Source organism: Hyperolius riggenbachi, chromosome 2 (assembly GCF_040937935.1).
Source record: "Hyperolius riggenbachi isolate aHypRig1 chromosome 2, aHypRig1.pri, whole genome shotgun sequence".
Classification (NCBI taxonomy): Eukaryota; Metazoa; Chordata; class Amphibia; order Anura; family Hyperoliidae; genus Hyperolius; species Hyperolius riggenbachi.
This window is the reverse complement of record NC_090647.1, coordinates 158429289-158456814: the sequence shown is the minus strand read 5'-3', so window position 1 is coordinate 158456814 and position 27526 is coordinate 158429289. Positions and strand designations below refer to the sequence as shown.

The 27526-nt window shown below is 43.0% G+C and overlaps 1 protein-coding gene across 1 annotated transcript in view; it reads right to left on the bottom strand.

Annotated features, from left to right (window-relative positions):
* Positions 1–27526, bottom strand: part of SIAH3 (siah E3 ubiquitin protein ligase family member 3) — a 144735-nt gene that overhangs the window by 66736 nt on the left and 50473 nt on the right. The gene's annotated exons all lie outside the window — the stretch shown is intronic.

The following is a 27526-nucleotide window of genomic DNA, read 5'->3' as shown; positions in this document are numbered from 1 at the left end:
CTCTCAGCGGCTTTTGACACAGCTGACCATGAAATCCTGCTTAACAGACTGCAGGAGTACTGTGGCATCAGGGGATCAGTCCTCCAGTGGTTCAGATCATTCCTGACTGACAGAACACAGAGAGTATCCCTAGGACCCATAATGTCCAAACCTGCACCTCTAAAATTCGGAGTGCCACAAGGATCAATCCTATCCCCTCTGCTGTTTGTAATGTACATGTTGCCACTCGGTACACTTATCCAACAACATGGCCTGACGTACCACTGCTACGCCGATGACACACAGCTTTACCTGTCCTTCAAACCTGGTGGAACAGACCCTACTCCAAAAATAAACTCTTGCTTAGCTGAGCTACAAGCATGGATGAATGATAACTGGTTGAAACTGAATGCTGACAAAACTGAGGTCCTTTTTGTCCAAAGCCAGCGCTCGCTATCAAAACAGCTCTATCCTAAAGCAACACCAATCAGGACTGGGTATTCAGACATAAACAGCTCCAACCTTGTGCGCAGCCTTGGCGTACTAATCGATGGGGAATTGAGTTTCAGAAACCAAATTTCATCTGTAGTTAAATCTTCCTACTTTCATCTTAAGAACATTGCAAAGATTAAACCTCTGATCCCCCCAGAGCATCTTCCAACCCTAGTTCATGCCTTTATCACATCATGACTGGACTACTGCAATAACCTTTATGCTGGCCTCCCCAAAAAGGACCTGCGTCGCCTGCAATTAGTGCAGAATGCTGCTTCCAGATTACTAACAAACCAGCCTCGCCACTGTCACATTACACTGATCCTTCGCTCACTGCGCTGGCTACCAGTAGAATGGAGAATACTCTTCAAGATTGGACTGCTGACATTGAAATCCCTGCACAATCTGGACCCTGGATACATGAAGGACCTGCTGAAGCTGCACCACACCTCTCACAACCTCAGATCAGCAAGTTCTATAAACTTGGTCACTCCCAGAGTGCACCTCAAAAAATCTGGAGACAGAGCCTTCTGTCATGCTGCCCCTACTCTTTGGAACTCCCTGCCACACCCAGTAAAGACAGCACCATCCCTGGAGCTATTCAAATCCAGACTGAAACGCCACCTGTTTAGCCTGGCATTTCCGGACTTATAAAATTCTTCCTCTGTACCACGATGGTCTGAGCCATGCTTATGCTCTTTAAGTTCTATGGGAGAAAAGCGCTTTACAAATGTTGTTTGTTGTTGTTGTTTGTTATGTTTCTTAAATATCGGTAAAATATGTAAATATCCATAAAACTGCTATGCTTTGTAGGAGCTCAACAATTCGGTGTTTACCAAATGAACCCTTTGACAAACATTGCCTTTTAGTTTGCGAAGATGGATTTACATTTTAACATTCGGAAAATGCCAGTCAAGGCCAGTTCTAGCTACTTACCCTAAGTAACTTGGGGGACCCTCCTAGCACAGCCCCACCCCCCACAGCTAATTCACAACCCGGGGCCCCCAAGCTGGCTGTCAGACCCCATCCCCCCTACCCCCATCACACAATATAATTAGGTGTCCATCATATGTCCCCATAAGGATTAGTGGGGTCCCCATTATTCCCCTTCTCTTTTACCTTACAAACGCAGAGTGTACGAATAGCAGAGTCATATCTAATCCAAGCAGGACACAGGAGGCAGCACTGTGCTCTATGCTTTGGACTTTTCTTCCTCATTCCCTGCAGGCATCAATAGGGGCATCACCAAAGCTGAGGAGGAGGGGGGGGGGAGACACCTTGGGGGGCCCCTACAGGCTCTGGGGTCCTGGGGCAATTACCCTCTTTGCCTCTATGGAAGCGCCTCCCCTGATGCTAGTTGCCTGGCTCTTGTGTTGATCTTCTGCCTTTTAGCTGAGAGCACAGTTGTCTGTGCAGAAAACTGACAAAGGGTTACTATTTTTTTGGATGTTGCATCCTGTACCGAGCATGAGTTTTCGCATATGCGTGCGTTTTCACATTCACCATCAATAATGACAATAGGACTTCCTTCTTGTAAAAAAAAAAATAAACGGACCAAAGAAATATTTTTGTAACTTTGCATATCTGCATGTGTAAATTCCCATGCAATTTTCTCATCTGAAAATTCACATATGATACGATTTACATGCTTCTAATGGAAACATAGCCATAGACTTCTAATGTGTGATGTGTGTGATAACGCATGTGTTTTCTGCACTCATTAAAAACATTGGCAATTTTGCAAAGTTTGCTTCCTGCCTTATGCTTCATACACACTTGAGATAAAAGTCTTTGGAAAAGGCAAGATCACAGACCAATCTTACCACCCTTCATGTAGTATGAGAGCATACTCTACACAGTCTATTCTATGGAGCTGAACTCCCCATCAGATAAAATCTTTGCAAGATTCTGCACACAAAGATGTCCATATACACTCAAAAGATCATTATCTGCAAAAGATCTGTTCCTGCTAAATATCCATTCCTGCAAAATGCATTCATAGTCTATGAGATCTGCAGATCCTCATACACACTTGGTTTAACAGACTTCATCTGCATATCTGGCAATCATCTGCAGATCTGAAAATCCATCCTGGTGGATTTGATCTGCAGATGATCTGCAGATGATTGTCTGTTAAACCAAGTGTGTATGAGGATCTGCAGATCTCATAGACTATGAATGCAATTTGCAGGAATGGATATTTTGCAGGAACAGATCTTTTGCAGATAATGATCTTTTGAGTGTGTACGGGCATCTTTGTGTGCAGCATGTTGCCAAGATTTTATCTGATGGGGAGTTCAGCTCCATAGAATAGACTGTGTAGAGTATGGCTCTCATACTACATGGAAGGGGGTAAGATTGGTCTGTGATCTTGCCTTTTCCAAAGACTTTTATCTCAAGTGTGTATGAAGCATAAGGCCACATACACACATCAGACTATAGTCTTTGGAAAATGAAAGATCACAGACCAATTTTACCACCCTTCATGTAGTATGAGAGCCATACTCTACACAGTCTTTTCTATGGAGCTGAACTCCACATCAGAAAAAAATCTTTGCAAGATGCTGCACACACAGATGCTGTACAGACACAAAAGATCAGTATCTGCAAAAGATCTGTTCCTGCCAAAAATCCATTCCTGCAAATTGCAATGATAGTCTATGAGATCTGCAGATCCCCATACACACATGATTTAACTGACATTCATCTGCAGATCAAGCAATCATCTGCAGATCTGAAAATCCATCCGGGTGGATCTGATCTGCAGATGAATGTCAGTTAAATCATGTGTGTATGATGATCTGCAGATCTCATAGACTATCATTGCAATTTGCAGGAATGGATTTTTGGCAGGAACAGATCTTTTGCAGATACTGATCTTTTGTGTCTGTACAGCATCTGTGTGTGCAGCATCTTGCAAAGATTTTTTTCTGATGTGGAGTTCAGCTCCATAGAAAAGACTGTGTAGAGTGTGGCTCTCATACTACATGAAGGGTGGTAAGATTGGTCTGTGATCTTTCATTTTCAAAAGACTATGGTCTGATGTGTGTATGGGGCCTAAGTCTACGTTCCCATTATGTCTTCTGAGTCACTGACCCGGCACAATTGTTGATTGCCCGTTACAGTTTTGTAGCTCCATCCACCAAAGACAGAAGACCAGCATGAAAGCCAGACAGTTAGCATTAGTAAAGACAATTTAGCTAGCAGCCTCTAAATCAGCTTTCCTTTAATATAAGAAAAAGTTGCTTAAAACAGCACAGTCCCTTTAATCAAACGCTCATGTCATGGAACATTCCCATTCCACTTACTGTGAAGTGCATCCCACTAGCATCGCATCCATCTGAAAATGGCGCCTGTGAATAATGGCGCACAGTGTTGCCGCTAATCCGTTTGCCGCTTATCGCTATTTAACGTTAAAGCCTTATTGTTATTTAACGTTAAAGCCTTATTGTTATTTAGCGTTAAAGCCTTATTGTTATTTAGCGTTAACACACAGAACCCTCTCTGTACCTATCCCTAACCCCTAAACCCCCCTGGTGGTGCCTAACCCTAACCACCTCCCTGGTGGTGCCTAACCCTAACCACCTCCCTGGTGGTGCCTAACCCTAAGAACCACCCCCAGTGGTGCCTAACCCTAACCACCCCCCTGGTGGTGCCTAACCCTAACCACCCCCCTGGTGGTGCCTAACCCTAAGACCCCCCTGGTGGTGCCTAACCCTAAGACCCCCCCAGTGGTGCCTAACCCTAACCTTGACAGTGTTACATTAAATCCATTCATCGTTTTGCAGTTAAATAACTTCTGCAGTTTGGCTTATGTAGGGCGCTATTGATAAATAACGTTAGTGTGTGCCACTATTGGTAAATAACGTTAGTGTGTGCCACTATTGATAAATAACGTTACCGTGTGCCGTTTTTCTTCTTTTTTTCCCTGTGCGCCATTATTATGCAGTACTAACGATAAATAGCGATAAGCGTATCTTTTTAATGCGGCGCCATTTCTATGCATAGGCACTGTGCGCCATTATTCACTGATCCCCTAGCATCAGCATGGATGCCAAAAACAATTTACTTCTAAATGAACAGCATGTAGTAAATCTGTATTTTACAATTGAGTTTATATTTGTGGTAAGACTCATTGCTGCACTATTGATATTTCTCAGTTGATTTAGAGCTCTGCATGTTGGGATGAAAATCACAGGATGAAATTTTTCTTCTCATGCCTGTTACACACTAATTGCTCAGTCTTTTGTTTATGTTGTTTGGAATGAAGCAAATATGAATTATAAATGCCGTACACTGACATCAGCCATCCATCAGTCGGGTGACTCCGTTAATATGAGATCTGTCAGTGTCTTTTCTCTCGCAGGCGATACTGCTATGCACAGTAGACATGCATAAGAGTTTATTATGCAGGGAAGGTAAAAACGCTTTCGCCATCTGCTATGTCACCATGGATTATGTTGGGTTTTGATTGATCCATGCAGATTCCGATTTTTATTTTTAAAAAAAAAAACAAAAAAAAAACAGGAAATTGTTTAACTTTATAAATTGAAAACTCACTTGGGCTTTATTCACAAAAGGGCGCTAACTCAGTTAGCACGCCTAAAAGCTTTGAGCGTGCTAACTGGAGTGCTAAGCAGTTAGCACGTCCAAAGCTTTTATTGATCGCGCGCAACGTTTAGTGCTGCACGCAAAACGTTTTAGGGGCAGCCGGTGCAACGTTTTAGTCTATACACGGTATCACAGCGCTATGGATCTAAAAAGTCACTAGTGGGTTGTGCGCGCTATATACAGTTACCACTCCTGTTTGCAGATAAAGTTCAAAAGTAGCTGCGCTCAGTCCATACAACAGGTTCCTTCTACTCCTGTAGTCTTCTCCTGAGTGTGGATACACCTCAAATGTAAAGACAAAACACCATATGATAGTGCAGACTGTTTATACAATCTCAACACCCCGTGGTGCACGACACGTATACAGGTATACTACACTTGTGAGGGTAGGGGGCAGGGGACCACCTCCACCAGCCATAAACAGACGCTCCCCTTAATTGCCTATCTCTTCCCTGCTCACCGCCGTGTGGTCAAGTAGATGCTTGGCAAACGCGCCCGCAGTTGGCGTTCCTCTGTGTACGATAGTTAATCACCGGTATCCTGTTACGCATCTCTGTCCTTTATGACAACCTCAGAACAAGCATAGAGGGCACTAATGTCTAAAATCATTCATTTAATAAACTACATAAAAGTAATGCGCGTACATCATAAAAGACATTAAAAGCATGTCACAAGATAGCACCAATCACCCGATCCAGGGCCACAGCACGTCTCGTCTCCCGCCGTCTATCGTTCCTGGCATCCTAGCGTCCTCCTCGCTGCACTCAAGCCATGCCCTACCGGTTTCGTCACGTCATGTGACTCATCAGGGGCTACTGTGCATGCGTGTGAAGGACCAGTAAATATTCGTGAAACGCAGTAAGGGCGTATCTGAGGCTCACTGCCGCTGCCCATCTTCTGCACAGCCACCCGCTCTCTGTATCCCCCTGTCTCACCCGGTGCGACGTTTCGCACACACTGTGCAGCGCTAAACTTTGCACACAAAACTTTGCGCATCCTAAAGAGCTTTAGGCGTGCTTAGGGGCTTTTAGGCGTGCTAACTAAGTTAGCACCCTTTTGTGGATCAAGCCCTTGGCTGTATATATATATATATATATATATATATATATATATATATATATATATATATATATATATATATATATATATACAGAATTTTAGCAGAAACTTGAAAAATACTATAAATATTTTTGTGCCACACATAAGTGGAGTATTTTCTCAAAGGATACATGAGTTGAATGCAGCGACTAAAGCTTTACTTACCTGGAGCTTCTGCCAACCCCTAGAAGTCAGTGTGTCCCTCACTGCAGTTCCTCCATGCTTCAGTCTTCTACTGTTCCCTCCACAATGGTCAGCGGCTTCTGCCTCATGCAATCGCGTTTCATGGGCGGGAGCATTCTGCACATGTGCAGTAGCATGTGATCTGTGCGCACACCCTCCCACACATGTGCTGAATTCACCAAGCTGCTAGGTCGCCAATCATTAGAGAGAGGACAGCAGAAGACTGAAGCATAGTGGAACTGCGGTGAGGGACACGCTGACAGGAAGAAGCCACAGGTAAGGAAAGCTTAAAGTAAACCAGAGCTGAAGCGCCCTCATGTATTTTACCATATATATCAGTGGGAACATTAGAGAAAACACCTACCCTGCTCTCTGTTTCATTCTTCATTCTTCACTGTTCAGCTTGCTTCTTAGCAGCCCTGATAAAATCCCCGACTGAGCATTCAGTCTGGCTTTGTTCAGGTATCATTATAGCTGAGTCTGTCTTCTCTGATGTCTTTTCAAGCTCAAGCCTGCCCCCTTCTGGCTCTACTCAGGAATCATTATAGCTGAGTCATTATAGAAAAGCCAGACTGAATCCTCAGTCAAGGATTTTATCAGGGCTGTTAACAAGCAGGCTGAGCAGTGAAGAATGAAACAGAGAGCAGGGTAGGTGTTTTCTCTAATGTTCCCATTGATATATATGGTAAAATACATGAGGGTGCTTCATCTCTGGTTCACTTTAAGATGCTATATTCAACCCATTTATTCTTTAAGGTGGCCACACACCATACAATTTTTTACCTCTCCTTTTCAATTCAAGAATTATAATCAATTTTTCTAATTGACTGTAATATTTAAAATATGGGACCGACCAATGTACCACAAATTTTCCCCAATTAGGAAAAAAACGATTGAGAAAAAAAATATGCTTGGGTCTATACATCTATACATACTATATATATATATATATATATACACACTACACCATTCAATGTTCATAAAAATTGATCAGCAAAATCTAGCACTCCTGATTGACTTATTTGGAAAAAAAAATGGGAAATTCAAAGAGATTATTTAACAACAAAAAAAAGAACAAACACTTTAGTTTTTTCTGTACAACTTATTGTTTTTATCAAATTGTCATAAAATCTGATCATTTAATTGTATTGTGTGTGGCCACCTTTACATGAATGCAGGGATGCCAATATTTCTGGCATGTATAAAATCAAAGGTAACAGCGATCATAAGAATAAATTACTATAGCATAAAATAAAGCCAGTTAAAAAGTGCAAAATGCAATGATACAATGTGTAGCATATAGAAGTGAATAGCGCAATCCTGGACAAAGCAAAAAAATAACATCTGCAATAAACTCAGCCGTATTGCAATAACATTAGTTGTTATGCCAGAGTAATAAATCATTTCAGGAATTCTGTTCATCAGAACACGATCTGCCACCCATGTATTTGTCTCACAATGTTGAATGCTTATCTAACATAGCTCATTGTCTGTTAGCAAGCCCCATTATGTTCTGATAACCTAACCAATGATGTCAGAAAATGCTTTAACTGTTGTTTTACTTTTACTGTTCAATAAATCTTGTGTGGAAAGGCATTAAAACTGTTTTTACTTTTACCGTGTAATAAACCTTGTGTTAATTGGAACATGACCTGATGCATTTCATGACCAGAGGCCAGCTTCCACAGAGGACACTGTGTCAAGTGGTGATCACCTCCTGGGCACTCCCTGGGCAATTATGTACAGTCTGTTACACACAGAGGTTAGACTACGGAAAATAATGTATACAAAGTCCCAATAACAGGTTAAAGGTGATAATTGTAAATAGTGAGAAATCTAAATTAAGAAAGAACTCATAGCAACACAATGGGCTAACCTACTGGGCCGTGCTAACCTACTTAGCACCTTTGGGCGTGATAAGCAGGGTGCTAAGTAGGTTAACACCGTTTTCTGAATGACATCCCGCGCGCAAAACTTACGTTAAAGTCGCACCCCATGCGACTTTATAGACGCATCGGGTGCGCCGTTTCAGTCGCACCGCGTTGCGACGTTGCGCACGGGACTTTGCGCGCGAGTTCATTTTTACACGCGTAAACTCAGTTTAGGCGTGAAGAGGGGCCTTTCACAAGCGTGCTAAGGCCCCGTATACACTTAATCAGTTGCTCTCAGTTATAACTGAAAGAACAACTGATTTTCAAAGTAAGTCCCATGTTTTCCTATGGCACCTTTCACACTTAACGTGTTTTAACTGAAATCTTTTTCACAATGCACTGCTATGGAGAAGAAAAAAAAGCGCGTACCAACTGATTAAGTGTAAACGGGGCCTAAGAGTTATCACAGCTTTGTGAATCAAGCCCTATGTGTATGGTGGACACCCACAAGTGCGCCAACATCTGGACAACATGCACATTCAATTGTTGTAAGTATTTTCTCCATTACACCTATGGCTGAGCTTGCACACTGTGTTGCCACAAGTAATATCTTCATCAGGCCTATTGCTGAACACATTGTGCTGCTGTGAGTGCTTTCTCCATTGTACTGTATCAATGGCTGAACAGCATGCACACTGTGTTGCAGCGGTTATCCAGAACTTAAAGTGGACCCAAATTAAAAACACAAGATTTCAGAAATAAAATCTATTTTCTAAATTGTAATAATAAATAGCAGCCTTTTTTCAGCTGCATGATGACAAATATAAAATATTTTACACTTATTGGAGGAACCCCTCCCTTCCTTTCATATTGCCGGCAAATAATCCGGCAAACTGGTGGAGAAGGTGGTGTCCGGCAATGGAGGAATTGCTAGTGGCTGCCCCCAGTATAACCCTAGTTATGAAAAGAGAAGGGTGAAAAGCATGCACTGAAATGCTCATAGGCTTGAAGGAGTGTTTATTTATCTTTGTATGTGTCAGAGTGGTGCAACTAAATATTTTTAATTAAAAAAAATGTTTGGTTTGGGTCCGCTTTAACTAACCAACCAGCACAAATTGCCAACAGTACTCACAGAAGTGAAGGCCAACTTCTTAGGCTATTTTTAGGCTCTACTTTGCTCAATCATTAGGTTACACGGCTCCTCCAAGGTTAATATACTTTCAATTACTGTATTTTAACATTTAATACAGAGTTTGTGGTGTGTATATATATATATATATATATATATATATATATATACAGAGAGAGAGAGAGAGAGAGAGAGAGAGAGAGAGAGAGGTATAGTACATTATTAGCTAGGCCAATTTTTAACTTTGAGTCTCAAGTAACCAGAAAGCACACTTATCTGGAATCAGCTGGGCACCATTGGTGTCGGATAACCGAGACTCTACTTTCTTCACCAGACCTATGGCTAATCAGCCAACACATCGTCTTGACGTTAGCGCTTTCTCCATTGTACTGTAACTATGGCTGAACAGCATTAACTTCATGTATGAGACTGTAAGTGCTCTCTCAATTTGAATTTTAATTCCTGGCCCACTGCCTTAAAGCGGGGTGTCTACTTCCTGCTTTAATGCAAGTAGGCTTAGGGTTAACATTCTGTGTTTACCAATTAGCTGTTCTGCTGTAGCAGCTGCGAGATCAAATTACAACTTGTGATTAGTCACAGATGAGGGGGGATTAGAGAGGCTAAAAACTCTCTAAATACATACAATGTGCATTTCTCTAAGTTTTCTTCTGTCCTGTGCTAGAGTTGAGGTCCACTTTAATGAAGAGGTACCCTATTTTTCAAAACAACTACAGAGCTGTGACGGAAAAAAATACTTTCAGTACTTGACTATCCAAGGTTTATGGACCTCGGCTGGGCCCTGTCCACCCTTATACTGTAGTCTAGCACTGATATAGTTGTTACATCACTGGATGTGTAAATCTCACCTTTTTCCTTTCTGTATAACGTAAGACAAGTTGAATTGCTGTACTTTAAAGCCTTGCATCATCTCTTATACTGTTATCATTTCCACGAGAGTTCCATCAACAGAACACATAATCAAGGGGACTTCAGATATCCCCGCTTCATTTCCTTTGAACTGGAAAAGGAATCTGATATAGAATAGTTAATCCTGATGCAAGTGCTGCAAGTGCTGTGCATTATCTTAATCCATCTGCACAAATTAGAACCTGTCTGAAGGTTTCTCAGAACTGCCAGCACATACAGTGGCTTGCAAAAGTATTCGGCCCCCTTGAAGTTTTTCAGATTTTGTCATATTACTGCCACAAACCTGAATCAATTTTATTGGAATTCCACGTGAAAGACTAATACAAAGTGGTGTACACGTGAGAAGTGTAACAAAAATCATACATGATTCCACAATGTGGAAAATTTCAAGGGGGCCGAATATTTTTGCAAGCCACTGTATTCCCATCCAACAGTTTCAGAAGCCTTGGACAGTATGTATGCAAGGTCAGAAAGACTCTAGTGCCTGCAATACTATTTCAAATCTCCTAGTTTACAAAAAGGCCCATAATGATAACATGGGTGTAGAGCTACCTGGATTGAATACTGTTTGATATGATTTACTTTTTCTTTTGTAGTTAAAGTTTTTATTGAGGACAACATCAGCAGTACAAGGAAAACAATGACATGATCAGCATATTCCTTAAAATTATCATACATTAGCAAATAAAACAAAACAGTGCAAGAATAAAGCAGGTTGCAAAGGTCATAAAATCAAAGCCTCAAAGATCAGACATTTTTTGGGATGTTTCTCAGGAGGAGAGCAAGTGATCTCACAATAGTGCACAACTCCTGAGGTGAGATCATGCTATAAACTTCAAGTATATATATAGAACAACAACAAGCTTCAAATGGGAGCAACATAAATTTCTAGCAACAAAGAGAAAGACCATTGCAGGTTGACTCAAGTCAAAGGGCCAAGAGCCCAGGAACAGACAAAAGCAACAGACCTCCAAGCACCCATCCAAATTCCCCAGACTCAATTTAAAAGGGAGTCCAGATCCTGATGTCAGTTTCTGCTATTAGTCCCAAATTTTCTCAGAACCTGCTACTGTATAGTGTAACTTTTTGTTGCTGTGAGATAGTCCATTTGTCTAATGAACTAAATTTTTGGACGTACCCTTTCCATATTCGGGGGGATATGGATTTCCAGCACGCTGCTATTGCTAATCTGGCTGCCACCAATATAGTATTAGCAATCTTCTGAGCAAATGCCCTGGTCTGAGGAAAATACGATTTAAATTAAAGGACACGGTGGCAAAAAAAAAAAAGTTAAAATGTAAAATTGATATGTACACTGATATGTAATATGTGCATTCAAGGCTGCAAAATTCCCCTTGAGCAAGGCTCTAATGTCTTGCTTCTAAACCTAGATACATAATCTATGTTATGTATCTCATACAGGCCAACTTTGCCAGGCTTACAGAGGTCATAAAGTCATTAATGGGGCATTATGGTGAAAAAAAATGAACATTTAAGACACGTATGTCACGTATACATATTTACACTTGTCCCAGAGTAAATGTAGTATATTTTTTAACTTCTTATACAATAATACAATACAATAACATTTCTATAGCGCTTTTCTCCCATAGGACTCAAAGCGCTTAGGCTCTCTCAGATTCAGTAGTTAGTAGGATGAAGTATTCACACAACAAAAGTTATATTTCTGCAAATGCCAGACTGAACAGGTGGGTTTTCAGTCTGGATTTAAACACATCCACGGATGGGGCTGTCCTGATCTGTTGAGGTAAGGAGTTCCAAAACATAGGGGCAGCATGACAGAAGGCTCTGGGACCAAAAGTTTCCAAGTGGACTCTGGGTATGACTAGGTTATTAGAACCTGTGGATCTGAGAATACGGGGATTGCTACGCAGCTGTAACATATCTTTCAAGTATCCAGGGCCTAGATTATTCAGGGATTTAAATGTCAGTAGGCCGATCTTGAATAGTACCCTCCATTCTATAGGTAGCCAGTGAAGGGAATGCAGGACTGGCATTATGTGGCAGTGACGGGGTTGGTTGGTTAGCAGTCTGGCAGCAGTATTCTGCATCAGCTGTAGGCGGTACAAGACCTTTTTTGGAAGGCCAGTGTAGAGAGCATTGCAGTAGTCCAGTCGGGATGTGATGAAGGCGTGGACTAAGGTTGGCAGATCTTCTGGGGGTATGAGGTGCTTGATTTTTGCAATGTTCTTCAGGTGAAAATAGGATGATTTCACCACCGCAGAGATTTGAGTTCTGAAGTTTAAATCCCCATCAATTAGAACTCCCAGGCTACGCACATGATCAGAGCTGCGTAGATCCATGCCTCCTATTCCCAGTGGTGAAGACTGCAAGTTAAGTTGTTTTGTTATCATGCTCTGCCCTCCAATCAGAAGGACTTCAGTTTTGTCTGCATTTAGTTTCAGCCAGTTGTCATTCATCCATTGCTGTAGTTCACGTAAGCAGGCGTTTATAGTTAGAGTTGGGTCTGTCACACCAGGCTTGAAGGAAAGATATAGTTGGGTGTCGTCTGCGTAGCAGTGGTATGTCAGGCCATGTTTTTGGATTAGTTTTCCCAATGGTAGCATGTAAATCGTGAAAAGCAGGGGAGAGAGGATTGAGCCCTGGGGCACCCCATACTTAAGTGTTACAGGGGTGGACAGGAAGGGCCCCATAGACACTTTGTGGGTTCTGCCACTCAAGAAGGATTGGAACCACTGAAGTACTATGCCATCAATGCCGCAGTATTCCTGTAGCCTGTTTATCAAGATGTCATGGTCAACTGTGTCAAAGGCTGCAGAAAGGTCTAGCAGTATGAGGATCGAGCACTCTCCTCTGTCTCTTGCCATGAGCAGGTGGTTGCATATTTGGATGAGGGCAGTTTCAGTGCTGTGGTGTTTCCTGAAGCCAGATTGGAATGGGTCATAACTGTTATTTTGTAGGATTCTGGCTTCTAGCTGGAGGTATACAGCTTTTTCAATTAGCTTGCCCAGAAAGGGGAGGTTAGAGACTGGCCTGTAGCTGGTCATTGCATCTGGGTCCAGGGAGGGTTTTTTGAGGAGAGGCCTGATGATTGCTTCCTTCAGTAAAGCAGGAAATATCCCTGATTGTAAGGAACTTCTTATGTAGCTATTACAGTAGGCAGTATTACAGTAGGCATTATGATCAACCATGTCTGAACCTCTTACAAACAGGTTTTTTTTTCCAAGGAAATCATTGAAAGTCAGAAAAAGCTGGATGGCATCTTCTTATAGATCATTTGAAATAATTAAAGAAACTTTGAGAATCTCCCATTAGTAGATGGTTTACTCCATTACCTGTCGGTGAGAGGTTCAGAGCTGGCAAATTATAATACTTACTGTAGTGACAGCTACACAGGAAGTAAAACTTTTGTCATTAAGTTATTGCAGTGATGCAAAGGGATGCAATCAAGTACCTTAACCATTTATTATATACAGTGTGTGCCTAGGCTACAAGACACAGTATACCACCAGGACTTGCAGATATATTAGCGTTACTACCAATGTGTTTGCATGTGCGGCATTTTTCAAATTCATTACAGCATGTACTGTATTTTGGTGCTTGCAGTTAAATTCAAATGACTGTGTGAGCCACTGAAATGACAATGTACGGTAAATACACAGAAAATTGCATAGAAAAAGAAAACAGCAAAAACGTGTGCATTTTTTAATTTTGATGTGTACAAGCCCATGATTCCCAACTCACCATCAGCTTCAACTGCAGTAGGCACTTAACTGATAACATTAAAGCTAATCTGTAAGGGAAAAATAGATACTAAGTCAAGAAGTGGGAATCCTCTGGATACTCCATAGGCTTCCTATGTCCTCCTTGAACCCACCGGCGCTGGCCAGGACTTTCTTACTCTTCACGGCTGCGCTCCCAATAATGTAGCTGTAATGCAGATGTACAAGTGCAGCAGTACTGCACATGCTTGAGCAGGGCCGGCCTTTGACCTGAGCGACCTGTGCGATCGCTCAGGGCGCCGGCTTCCAGGGGGCGCTCCTGCCGCATGGAAGCTCCGCCCCCTGGTGCCGTGATAGGCGCAAACATGATGCCCGTGCAGCCAGCCACCGTGATGGAGGGGGAGCCGCGGGGAGGGCAGCCCGACCTCTCCCTCCCTTCCTCTCCGGGCCGCCCTCTGTGCTCCCCCCTCAGATGTACACTGCACAGCAGAGCCAGAGAAGAACAACTCACCTCCCTGGTTCCGATCGCCGGCGCCTCTCACTTCCCGCTGGTCGCCTCTTCTACATTAGTTACTGATACACACTAAACTTCCTGTTAAGCAGGAAGTTTAGTGTGCATCAGTAACTAACGTAGAAGAGGCGACCAGCGGGAAGTGAGAGGCGCCGGCGATCGGAACCAGCGAGGTAGGTGAGTTGTTCTTCTCTGGCTCTGCTGCAGTGTACATCTGAGGGGGGAGCACGGAGGGCGGCCCGGAGAGGAAGGGAGGGAGAGGTCGGGCTGCCCTCCCCGCGGCTCCCCCTCCAGTATGAGGGGGCACCTACCTACCTACCTACTCTATACTGGGGGCACCTACCTACTCTATACTGGGGGCACCTACCTATCTACCTACTCTATACTGGGGGCACCTACCCATCTACCTACTCTATACTGGGGGCACCTACCTATCTAACCAATACGGGGGCAGCTACCTATCTAATCTATACTGGGGGCACCTACCTATCTAACCTATACTGGGGGGGGGGGCAGCTACCTATCTAATCTATACTGGGGGCACCTACCTATCTAACCTATACTGGGGGGGCAGCTACCTATCTAATCTATACTGGGGGCACCTACCTATCTAACCTATACTGGGGGGGGGGCAGCTACCTATCTAATCTATACTGGGGCACCTACCTATCTAACCTATACTGGGGGGGCAGCTACCTATCTAATCTATACTGGGGGGGGCACCTACCTATCTAACCTATACTGGGGGGGCAGCTACCTATGTAACCTATACTGGGGGGGGCAGCTACCTATCTAATCTATACTGGGGACAGCTACCTATCTAATCTATACTGGGGGGCAGCTACCTATCTAATCTATACTGGGGGGCAGCTACCTATCTAATCTATACTGGGGGGCAGCTACCTATCTAACCTATACTGGGGGCAGCTACCTATCTAACCTATACTGGGGGCAGCTACCTATCTAACCTATACTGGGGGCAGCTACCTATCTAATTTATACTGCGGGCCACCTACCTATCTAATTTATACTGCGGGCCACCTACCTATCTAATTTATACTGCGGGCCACCTACCTATCTAATTTATACTGCGGGCCACCTACCTATCTAATTTATACTGCGGGCCACCTACCTATCTAATCTATACTGCGGGCCACCTACCTATCTAATCTATACTGCGGGCCACCTACCTATCTAATTTATACTGGGGGCAGCAACCTATCTAATCTATACTGGGGGCAGTTACCTATCTAATCTATACTGGTGGCAGCTACCTATCTAACCTATATTGCAGGTACCTACCTATCTAACCTATACACTGGGGGCAGCTACCTATCTAACCTGTACTGTGGGCACCTACCTATCTAACCTATAGCTGGGACAAATGCCTATCTAGCCTATACTGGGGACAGTATACTGGCTACCTATACTGGGGACACCTACCTGGCTAACCTATACTGGGAGGGATCTACAGCTGGCTACTTTTACTGGGTCACCTATGCCTGGCTACCTATACTGGGGGGGGGGGGGGGACTTATAGCTATATGGCCTGGTGCACACCAAAAAACGCTAGCAGATCCGCAAAATGCTAGCAGATTTTGAAACGCTTTTTCTTATTTTTCTGCAGCGTTTCAGCTAGCATTTTGCGGTTTTGGGAAGCGTTTTTGGTGTAGTAGATTTCATGTATTGTTACAGTAAAGCTGTTACTGAACAGCTACTGTAACAAAAAACGCCTGGCAAACCACTCAAGTGCCGTTTTTCAGAGCGGTTTGCGGTTTTCCTATACTTAACATTGAGGCAGAAACGCATCCACAATCCAAAATCTGCAGCAGCCCGGGAGTATGCGTTTCAGCAAAACGCCTCCCGCTCTGGTGTGCACCAGCCCATTGAAATACATTACCCTAGCGGATCCGCACCCGCAAGCAGATCGCAAACCGCAGCGGAAACGCTCCGGTGTGCACTAGGCCTATGTCAGGATTCAGGATGGACGGATACGCCCCCCCCCCCCCATTAGTGTATGTGTGTGGTGCGCTGAAACGCGAAGAGGATGAATTTGGGGGGGGGGGGGGGGGGCACCAAAACCTGGTTACGCTCAGGGCGCTGTGAAACCTAAGGCCGGCCCTGTGCTTGAGTAAACTCTGTGGCTATGCAGTAGCATAAAGCCACTCGGCTTATCCAAAGGCTTCCCTCTACTAAGCTAAGTATCTATTTTTTTTCTATACAGGTTCACTTTAAGCGCAGTAGATTGGTGTGAGACCTCTAACCACAACAAATCTATATCACACCATGGAAAATGTTGGTGCTATATAATTAATATTGATCTAATGTCCTTTGCATTCAAGGTCAGATTTTGCACTAACCATGTTATACATTTTAAGAGTGGCTGGATAGTGTACTGGTTAAAAATTAAATATTGACTTACCTGGGGCTTCCGCCAACCCACCGTAGGCCGCAAGGACTGGGAGAGGAGCCAGGAGGACGCCGGGGGAGTTTGCTGCCTACGGTGGGCTGGAGGAAGCCCCTGGTAAGTCACTATTTCATTCTTAGCGAGTGCTCAGGGTCCCTTTAAGGGCTCTGCCTCTCACACAGGAGACCTGAGTTTTAATCTCGGCTCTTCCAGCACCTATTCAGTGAGGAAACCTTGGGCTAGACTCCCTAACACTGCTACTGCCTATAGAGCACTCCCTAGTGGCTGCAGCTCTGGAGCTTTGAGTCCACTAGGAGAAAAGCTTGATATAAATGTTCTGTGTCTTGTCTTGTCAAGAGACAATTCAGACGTTTACAAAGTGCATTGATTGTCTCAACACATTTCTATTTGTATGCAAAAGATCGTATTCCATTCTGCATATAATTCCCGAAAGTAAAGTTACACTCTACAGTAACAGTTTCTACTTTTATACCGAACAGCAAAAATATTAATTATATAGACAAATCTGTAATTGCTGCCAACACACTGGCAGCTGTATCTGAGACTTTTTTTCACTCTGTCAGTCGATCGTTTTTCTGTGCATATTTTATGATCAGATGTTTCTGCTGTGCATTTATTCTGATATTCAAACACCAAAGACATGTGTCAAAAAATGTCATTTGTCTGATAGATTTCGCCCTAAGTCATCAAAACGAATAAATGTAAGAAATGAGATGCAATATGGTGCAGTGTAATAGATTACACACCATCTGCCAGTGGAGGCAATCATATTCTGCAATACGGCTTTCTGGAAACCTTGAGTCAACTGAAAACTGGTTCCAGGTCACTTATTAAACCTAAAATAAATAGGGAAATCACAAAAGCAGTTTTGTGAAGGCTGCTAAATTCATCATTGCTAGCTTGTGCAGGAATTAGCATCAGGAAGGTAAACATGACTCTAAAACCAGCACCGTCTCCTAACCGTCTGCATATTATTATGGCTAAATAAGAAAAGAAACATAATGTGAACCTTCACAACCTAACACAATGCAGCATTTGTGATGTTCCTAGTTGCATCACCAATGGGGAGAACAGATATTACTCCTCTCCCTAGAAAGGCAACCACTTTTCTTTATGCTCCTCAGTCCTTTACCCTTCTGCAAAGCATGTCCTTTGAGCACCAGCGCCTCATACACCACAATGTTTTATGTGGCTATAGCGGTGCCACATCGTAATTTGGGCACCGGCAGCACCAGATATGTATCATGATTAGGCGGGTGGGGTCTGATAAATACTGTCAGAGAGGGCGAATTAAGCAGTGAAGGCGGTGCAGATATCGGTGTACGTGTATATTGCTGCAGGGTGGGGGGCAGGGGTTGCGGCAGTTGATGTTAGGCATTGGTAGAGGAATAGTCAGTGTGAGAATAGGTTAGGGGATGCATTTCGGCAAAGAATGCAGCGGGGGAGGGTCGGTTAGGGAGAGGCATCAGTAAAGGGATACAGGGTTCGGTGTTTGTAAAATATGGGGAAAAATTACTGTTATTTTATCATCGGAATTAGCCACACTGACTATAATGGAATATCTGTAATTTTACCAATATTGCCCTAGCAGGTTTCCCTGGAAAAACTGTAGGAGGCGCCCTAAAGATTCCTAGAATCTAATTAACGTGTATAAGAATATAAGATTAGGAGTAATTTAATCTTGCCTCCATCAAAGAACAAACTGTATAAGGTATATACAATGTTTATTGATGCACATAAGACTGTGCGTTTCTCGAGTACTGGCCCGCTTCCTCGGGTCAATATAAACCGAGCACTGAAAGGTGAGAGCTCTAACCAATATGCCACTGTGCTGCCCAGTTCTATTGAGCTGTTCACAGTACTACGTTGTTGTGTTTTAGTATGCATGCAGGATTTGTATAACCCACTGACCACTGTGAACCTAGCCTGGCAGTTTTATAGACACTGCAATGGATTTATGAAAACTATAGCAAACCCAAGGCAGAAGTGGAGCAGTCGCTCAGTGTGACCAATTAAAATGATTGACCTTGACATATGCTCCATTTTTGCACCAGTTCTGCTCAAGTTTTTCTTCCACCGATTTTAATAAATCTGCCCTTCCATCCATGAATACCAGTGCAATTGAGTCAGCAATACTCCAAATTCATACTTTGCACAATGATTGTTTGTTTTTGTTTATTAAACTTACTACAGTTACTACAGGAAGTCTTAAAAGAAATCATTCAGATTCAATGAAGACAAAGTTAGCATGTAACTGCAGTCTGCTATGCTCACCAAGTAAACGTAAGCTCAGGCTCTGGCAAATATATTTACACCAGAAGTACAGTAGGATAAACATACAGTATGCCATACACAGTATGTGGAGTGTCTGATAGGTTCACAGGAAGTGACAAGTGCACTTTTAAACACAAAATGACAAAATCAGCAAACACTTTAAAAAAAATGTAGTCTCAGAATTATTCTTTCTGATGGCATTGTTTCTGCTCACAGAAATTGGTCTGCATTGGTTTTCATGTGGCCAGGCTAAACCAGTTGCTTATTATTATTAATAATTGTTTTCATTATAGTCTGAAAATTCAATTTACACATTACTGTATAATTATCCCCTTCCAGCTGGCTGACCCAGATTCTTCCCACTCCAGTCTTTTTATAGGCTGAGTCACAGAAATATAGGTGCCTTAAAACTTAACCATGCAATTTACATTCTTTCACGATTTTTCATATTTGTGATTTTATGTTTTGCAGGTTTTTTGCATCCGATTCTTCTCTTTATTGTTTGCATTTTTTAATCAAAATTTTTACATTCCCATTTTTCCATGCATACCAACGAAGTTAATTTACATGAATTTGTATTTAATTAACTTTACATTTGCATGCAAATTTTCACAATTGGAATGCAAACCCGTTGACTTGCATTGTATGCAATTTGCATGTCCAATGCAAAAAAAGCATACATGTAGGTTTTAAAGAGACCCTGAAGCAAAAAAAAATTATGATATAATGAATTGGTTGTGTAGTATGGATAATTACTTGAACGTTAGAAGCAAATAAAATATTCTCTTATTTTTATTTTCATTTATATAGGTTTTTTTTTTTATAACATTGCATCATTCTGTAATATTTTCAGCTTACACACTACTCAGCATTCTAAATGATTTAACAGAGCAGGCCAGTGAACATTTGACCTGTCCTCTGGAGAGAAAAAGAAGATACAATGACTGACAGTTGAGATAACAAGCTTCAGAAGACAGAGCTCTCTACGACTTTGAAAGTCATGGAGCTCTATGACTCTTTTGCATAGATAACAACTGGAGTTTCTTAACTCTTCCCGTATTGGAAACCATATTTGATGTATGCCTCTGCTCCTAATGTTTTATTTCTTAGCTGTACTACACATACCAATCACTATATCATAATTTTTTTAATGCAAAAATTTGCATAGCAATGCATGTCAAATGCGATGCCTTTGATTTGCATTCGATGTGAGGCAAACATGAATTTGCAAAAACCGTCCAATAACAAACAGATTTGTTCATATGTAATGGGTGCAGCAAAATGAAAGCACACAAAATAAAGCGTCTCATGCCGCGTACCTATAAAAGTGGCTCATGAAGAAAAAAATAATGCTCGAGACTGCCGATAGTAGAATATCAGAAAAACTACTACTTAATATTTATAGTAAAATATTGGTATTCTTTATCGATATTTCACTATGACCTATTTTACTATGACCTAACTTAACCCTACTCTCAGTGGATGCATTATTATACATTACCTGCTCCTGGCGTCTTCTCCACTTCCCAGTTAGTTTGCAGGTGTCCTGCAGCCAGCCAATCACAATGCGGGGACTGAAGCTTAATGATGATTGACTGGCTGCACAGCATCTGCAAACTAACCAGGAAGTTGAGGAGACATGATCGCCGGGAGAAGGTAATGTATAACTACGCCCCTGCCTACTCTGACACTGTAACATCCCTCTACCAATGCCTAACCCTAATGCTGGGTACACACGATGCGATTTCCTGCTTGATTTCCCGGTCGATCGACTATTTCCGACATGTTCAATCTGGTTTCGATCTATTCAGCCATCGATTTTCTCATGTTAAGTATGCAAACTCGACGGCTGTATCGATCGAAACCAGATCGAACATGTCGGAAATAATCGATCAATCCCACCATTCGAGCGGGAAATTGCATCGTGTGTACCCAGCATAAGACCTCACCTGCTGCCTAACCTTAACCTCTCTCCCTCAGTACCTAACCTTAACCATCCTTCCCGGTGTCTAACCTTTAACCACCCCCTGCCTAAACTTAGCTACCTCTGTGCCTAACTTTAACTCCCCACCTTAACCTCTTAACGCCTAAACTACCTCGTTACCACCAAAGGTGGCAATAGTAAAAGACACGATAAGCAGCAGTGAGCAATAATTATGGCAGTCAATAAATATCAGGCACCATAATTACGGTTCATTGACAGTAATTACGGATTTTAATGTAGCCACCTATAGTGCCATTTTTAGTGGCTCTAGTTCTGCGTCATTTTTATTTGATTTGCTCATGCCAACTAAGGTGCTATTACTTCTGCAGTCCTTAAAGGAAGCATCAATCAAATTATGCTTCCCCATGATATACTTACCTGGGGCTTCCTCCAGCCCCCATTTAGCATCTCCGCTCGCAGCTGCCGGCCAGGGGTCCCCGCCAGTGCAGAGAAGCTGACCTACTCTCCTGTACCTGCACGAACGCCACTGTCGGTCAACTCCATGTTGTCCGCAGTGTACTGCGCAAGCGCAGTAGAGGACGACCTCAAGTTCAGCCTCTGCACCGGCGGGACCCCGGGCCGGCGGCTTGCAAGCGGACCTGCGTAGGACATGTCGGCTGCAAGGGGCTGGACGAAGCCCCAAGTAAGTATATCAAGGTGAAGCACGATTTGATTGATGTTTACTTTAAACTAGAAAGAAAATTCCAGACTCCTGGACAGAGCTGGGACAAGGTCCTCCAGCACCCAAGGCTGAGACACCAAAGTGCGCCCCTCCATCCCGCCCACCCCAGCCGTCACACACTGATTGCTATTAGACTAAGAGGGCCACAGGGCCCACAACCTCCCCAACACCTTAATATCTAGTTATCTGGCTTGCAGTCACTGCTATGTATCCCATTTTCTTATTTCTTTCTGCTTAAAACACAATTAGGAATGACAGCTGAATGAATTGTGCGCCCCCTCCTACACTTCTCCCTGAGGCAGGAGCCTCTCCAGCCTATGCCTCGGCCCGGCCCTGCTCCTGGAAGCATATTCTGAACAGTGCATCAACGTTTTCTATGCCAGTTAATTCAAAATTCAGTAAACGTAATGCCATACAATCTGCAACCACTCTCGGCCCTTCTGTGTAATGAACAGTGGGTTACTCCATATGCCAGTTTCTTCAGACAGTTTCCTTTTATGAGTTATTCATGTGCAGAATTTAAACATGAAAGGGCAATCCTATAGGGCAACATTATATCATCAATGACTACTGGTTTGTTTTGTGATCTTTCGCCTCTTTTCCAGCAATTTCATAAGGCTGGAATATTGAGAGATCTTGAAAAGTGACTACTACTATGACAGTGGGACAAATACACAAATACACAATCTTAACTGGCTTGAATCTAAAGTAGAACTCTTATCTAAATTACAACTTTTCTATTTTATCTAGTGGTATAGCTGTATGGTTTCTCTAAAGCTGGGAGAGCTGCTCATATACAGATTGGCTGATTCCAATGCTTTCTGAGTGATTTGGTGCTCATGCCAGATATGATATATACACCAGTGTCAGGACTAGTTCACACTGGGCTATTTTTCAGCACTTTGCCGATCGCCAGCGATCAGCAAAGCACTGCTACTAATGTATCCCTATGCATACATTCACACAGCAGCGTTTGCGATTTTAATCAATCGCAAATGCGCTGCATGCAGCGTTTCGGGCTATTGCGCTGTGATTCTCGTTCTATTGAATCAAATAGCGAGATTTTGGATGCAAATCGCGATCGTGGAGCCGAACGCCATCGTGGGCTAACGCCGCTCCAAGCGCAGAGTGTGAACTAGCTCTCAGACATGCAGTGTATACATCCACCTGATATACTGACACAGAGAGCATAGGAAAGAAAGCCCCTACTGGTTCATGGGAACTAAGCAAGGGTTTTTTTTACAGTGTATTTTATTTCTCAATGAGAACTTTTAAAGGAAACAAGGTGAAAATAAACTGATGAGATAAACAGTTGTATCTGTTCTCCTTTTCCTAAAAAATGACTTTTTTAAGTATCCCAAAGTTGTATTTTATTTTAAATCTACTTTTAAGTTTTTGCTGTTTCATTGTCTCTGGTCTGGCATTGAAGTAAGCCCGAGTTAAAATCTATGAACTATTGACTCTTTTTATCTTTTTTCTGCTGTCAGAAGTCATTTCCCACCAGGAAAGTGTTTTATGACTGTAATTCCTTATCAGTGAGGGTTACACTATAGTCTGACCCGGTCCTGACCCAGACAGAAACTGTCAATTGCATACCTTATTTTTAACTCTTTCAGGAAGAAAAATAAAAAAACGAACACAGCAGTGGCGTCTCTAGGGGCGGGCACAGGGGGCGGGGCGCACCGGGTGTCATCATGGGAAGGGGGTGACACCCGGGCAGAAGTCCAGTGATTGCAGGGAAATGTAGTGAGAATGCAGGGAGGAGGGACCAACTCCATTCCTCCTTCCCTCACCACTCGACAAAGGAGAGGGTCCTTTGCAGCGTGCACGGACAGCTTGAATGATAAGTCTGTATTACCTCCTGTCTGGCTGCTCCTGATGTACCCTCCAATTGAATCAGTGCAGGCAGAAATGAGAGTACACCATCCATCCACCAGCCGGCTGCTCTCACTACTTCCTGTTCTCTGCATGTCGCGTTATTACAGAGGAGGTGTAATGAGAGAAGGCAAGGCAGGAGAGCAGAGCGGGCGGCTTGTGATGAGGATGGACGGTGTACTCTGCATTCCTGCCTGCGCTGATTTAACAGGGAGGGAACATCAGGAGCAGCCGAGGAGGTGATAGACACAAATCAAGCTGCAAGATGCGCTCTGCAAATGGGGGAGGCCAGTAGTGAGGAAGAATAACTTGATCTTCTTCTGAGTGCGCAGGGAGAGGGGAGAGGGGAGTAGGGAGTCCTGACACCAAAAGCTGATGCAGCTGAGCTGAGCCTGATCAAACTCTCCCACTCTTACAGTAGCTGTTCCATGCTGCCTAAGTTCTGCAAGGATGCTCATATATACGGCACACATAGAACTATTTATGGCACACTTGGGGCTCTTAGTGCAGCCTTATGGATCCCTTCTCCCGCGCAATGCTGCTTTTCATGAGCAACAGGCTAAGTGCAGGGGAAAAACAGGTAGCCCCAATGCAGGGAGCTGGATGTTCGGATGTCTGGTACTTATAGCTGCAGCTCCTGACTATCCCTTCAACTTTTATTACTCCTCCATCCTGACTTCTCAACCCCCCTCCCTGACTGACCCTTTCCTCATCCTCAGCAGGCTGCAGCCAGTCACCTCGCTGCCAGTCTTTCCCCTCACCTTCAGCAGGTTGCTGAAATTTCTCTTCCACTCTTACCTCCTCTACTTCCCCCTCTTTCTGTCACCCTCTACTCCAGTCCCCTGCTGTCACCCTCCCCTGCTCCCACCTCTCTGCCACCTTTTCCTTCCTTGCTGACCCCCTCTCTGCCACTTGTCACCTTTCTGCCATCATCCCCTCCCCTCTGGACCCCTCTCTGCCACCCTCCCCTTCTGTCACCCTTATACCACCCTCCCCTGCCCTGCTGACACATATCTGACACCCTTCCCTCCTGTTATCTCTATACTACCCTCCCCTGCTTGTCACCTCTCTTCCAACATCCCCTCTCTGCCACCCTCCTTTCCTGTCACCTCAATGCCACCCTCCCCAGCTTACCCCTCTCTACTACCCTCCCCTCCTGTCACCCATCTGCCATCCTTCCCTGCTGTCACCTATCTGCCACCTTCTACTCCCCTCCTGTCACCTCTCTGCTGATGGGTGCATCCAGTTAATTGGGCATGCTAACTAACTGTACATAGTCATGTCACTGACTGTCCTCAGAGGAGCTCACACTCTAATCCGACCATAGTAATAGTCTAATGTCCTACCATATTATTATTATTATTATGTATTTATATAGCACTGACATCTTCTGTAACACTTTACAGAGTACATAGTTATGTCACTTACTGTCCCTCAGAGGGGCTCACAGTCTAATCCTACCATAGTCATAGTCTAATGTTCTACTACATTATTATGTATTAATATAGCACTGACACCTTCTGCAGCATTTTACCAAGTACATAGTCATGTCACTGACTGTCCTCAAAAGAGCTCACAATCTAATCCCACCATGCTCCAATATCCTGCCATATTATTATTATGTATTTATATAGCACTGACATCTCCTGCAGCACTTTATAGGGTACATAGCCATGTCACTGACTGTCCTCAGAGGAGCTTACAATCTAATTCTACCATAGTCAGTCTAATGTCCTACCATATTATTATTATGTATTTATATGGCAGTGACATCTCCTGCAGCACTGTACAAAGTACATAGTCATGTCATTGACTGTCCCCAGAAGAGCTCATAATCTAGACCTACCATAGCCACAGTTTAGTGGCCTACCATATTATTATTAGTATGTATTTATATAGCACTGTCATCTTCTGCAGCACTTTACAGAATACATAGTCATGCCATTGTCCTTGCTCAGAAGAGCTCATTATTATGTATTTATTCTCCACAGTGCTTTACAGAGTACATAGACATTTCACTCGGAGTGCACAAACAAATCCCTACGCTCACTTTTTTTTTGGGGGGGGGGGGATTGCTATCTGAATAATCAGCACCGGGTGTCAAGCACCCTAGGTACGCCACTGGAACACAGTATAGTTATTTGTTTGCTAGGCACTGTATATACACGTCTTTATCTTCATGTCACATGTCACCTTGTGTATTCTTTAAGTAGATGGAAGAAAAAACTCACCTGCCTATAAAATTGAGCAGGTGTGTGGGTATGTCACCCATGATACAGGTTTAGGACAATAACATAATTAAATGATTTTAAATCATTCTTCTATTACTTCACAGATACACCGAATACACTGGATGTAATATAAATGAAGTGCTATGTCATCATATACATGCTCTGAGTGCTGGTAACTGGTTATAAAGTTCCTAGCATTGTGTCTGATATTATCATAGTGTCAGTCGTCAGCCAAGAGAAAAACAGAGCCTGAATGTCTAGCCCGTGAACTGTGGTCTAAGAGTTTAGACAAAAAGCTATTATAGTCTTGTGAAGATGAAGTTTATACACTTACAAAATGCATTTCAGTTAGTTGCATGCGCCAATGCATAACATAAGAGAAAGGTGCAAGCACCAGATTTGGTTTCTCAAGTCCTTATTGCTCATATAGTTATCCTACCTACCTTGGGCCATAAGCAATGTCCTCTGTGTAAAAATCACAGTTTCCCCCAGCTTACAGTGCCGTAGTGCTGAGCAGCCATTTCTTGGCTATGCTTTTTTGAGTGAAGAACATATAGCACCCTGCTGCTTACAATCATGCTAAATATAAATTTACTTTCTTAAAACAGTAGGTATTTGCAATTTTTCAGCATTATATAAGCAAGAAATATATTGTATTACTGATTAATATGCCAATCATCCCTTTATGTCCCTTAATGCCAGACACATACCCAGCAGTAGAGGACTAGAGAACTGATGGCTGAGCAAAAAGTACCAAATAAAATAGGTTTTTCTGTGATACTTGATTAGCAATCGAGCATGGAGGGTCAATAAATGACATAATCATGGGACACTCCACACCTGTACTGATCCCAGATTTCCACGCAAAGTCATTTGTCTTGTGCGGTGAAAATCTAGCATCTGTGTGTAGCTTTAAACTGTCCTTGGAATGCAGGTTATGGTCTTGGTATCATAATATATATAATGGGGACATAGACAGGCAGTTTAAAATTTGCACTGGTGTCCGTAGCGCTATAGCTATGCCAGTCTGACAGATGACTAGAAGTAACTGGACAGGATCAAAGAGCAGACATTTAAGTAAAGGTTCTCTTTGAATCAAATTCATCCCTGAGGAGCCATTCCAGCTTGTATAGGACTGAAAGAAGGAAGTATTGGTAATGGATGATTTTCATTACATGCATGCAATTACCATTATAACTACTAATGTTCCTGCAAAAATCATTTTTCTTCTATATGATGCCAGAAGTGACTTGGTTGAAGTGAAGGCATTCCTGATCTTTGTTACTGAAAATTGCTTAATGATCAGACATGTGTACAAGAGGATGTCAGCAGTTGCATAAAGTCACAAGGGTATTACAGAGCCTGGGAAGAGAGGAGTTGATGCACTAAAGGGCATAATTTTGCTGTTCGCAGACAGCGCATGGCAATATTACCGTTACTACTATTGGCAGCTTTGTACCAAGAGTTATGCTATTAGCATTACCCATAGGACTCAAATAGCGCAAGCATTGCTACAGTAAGTAGAGTTGGGCCGAACGGTTCGCCGG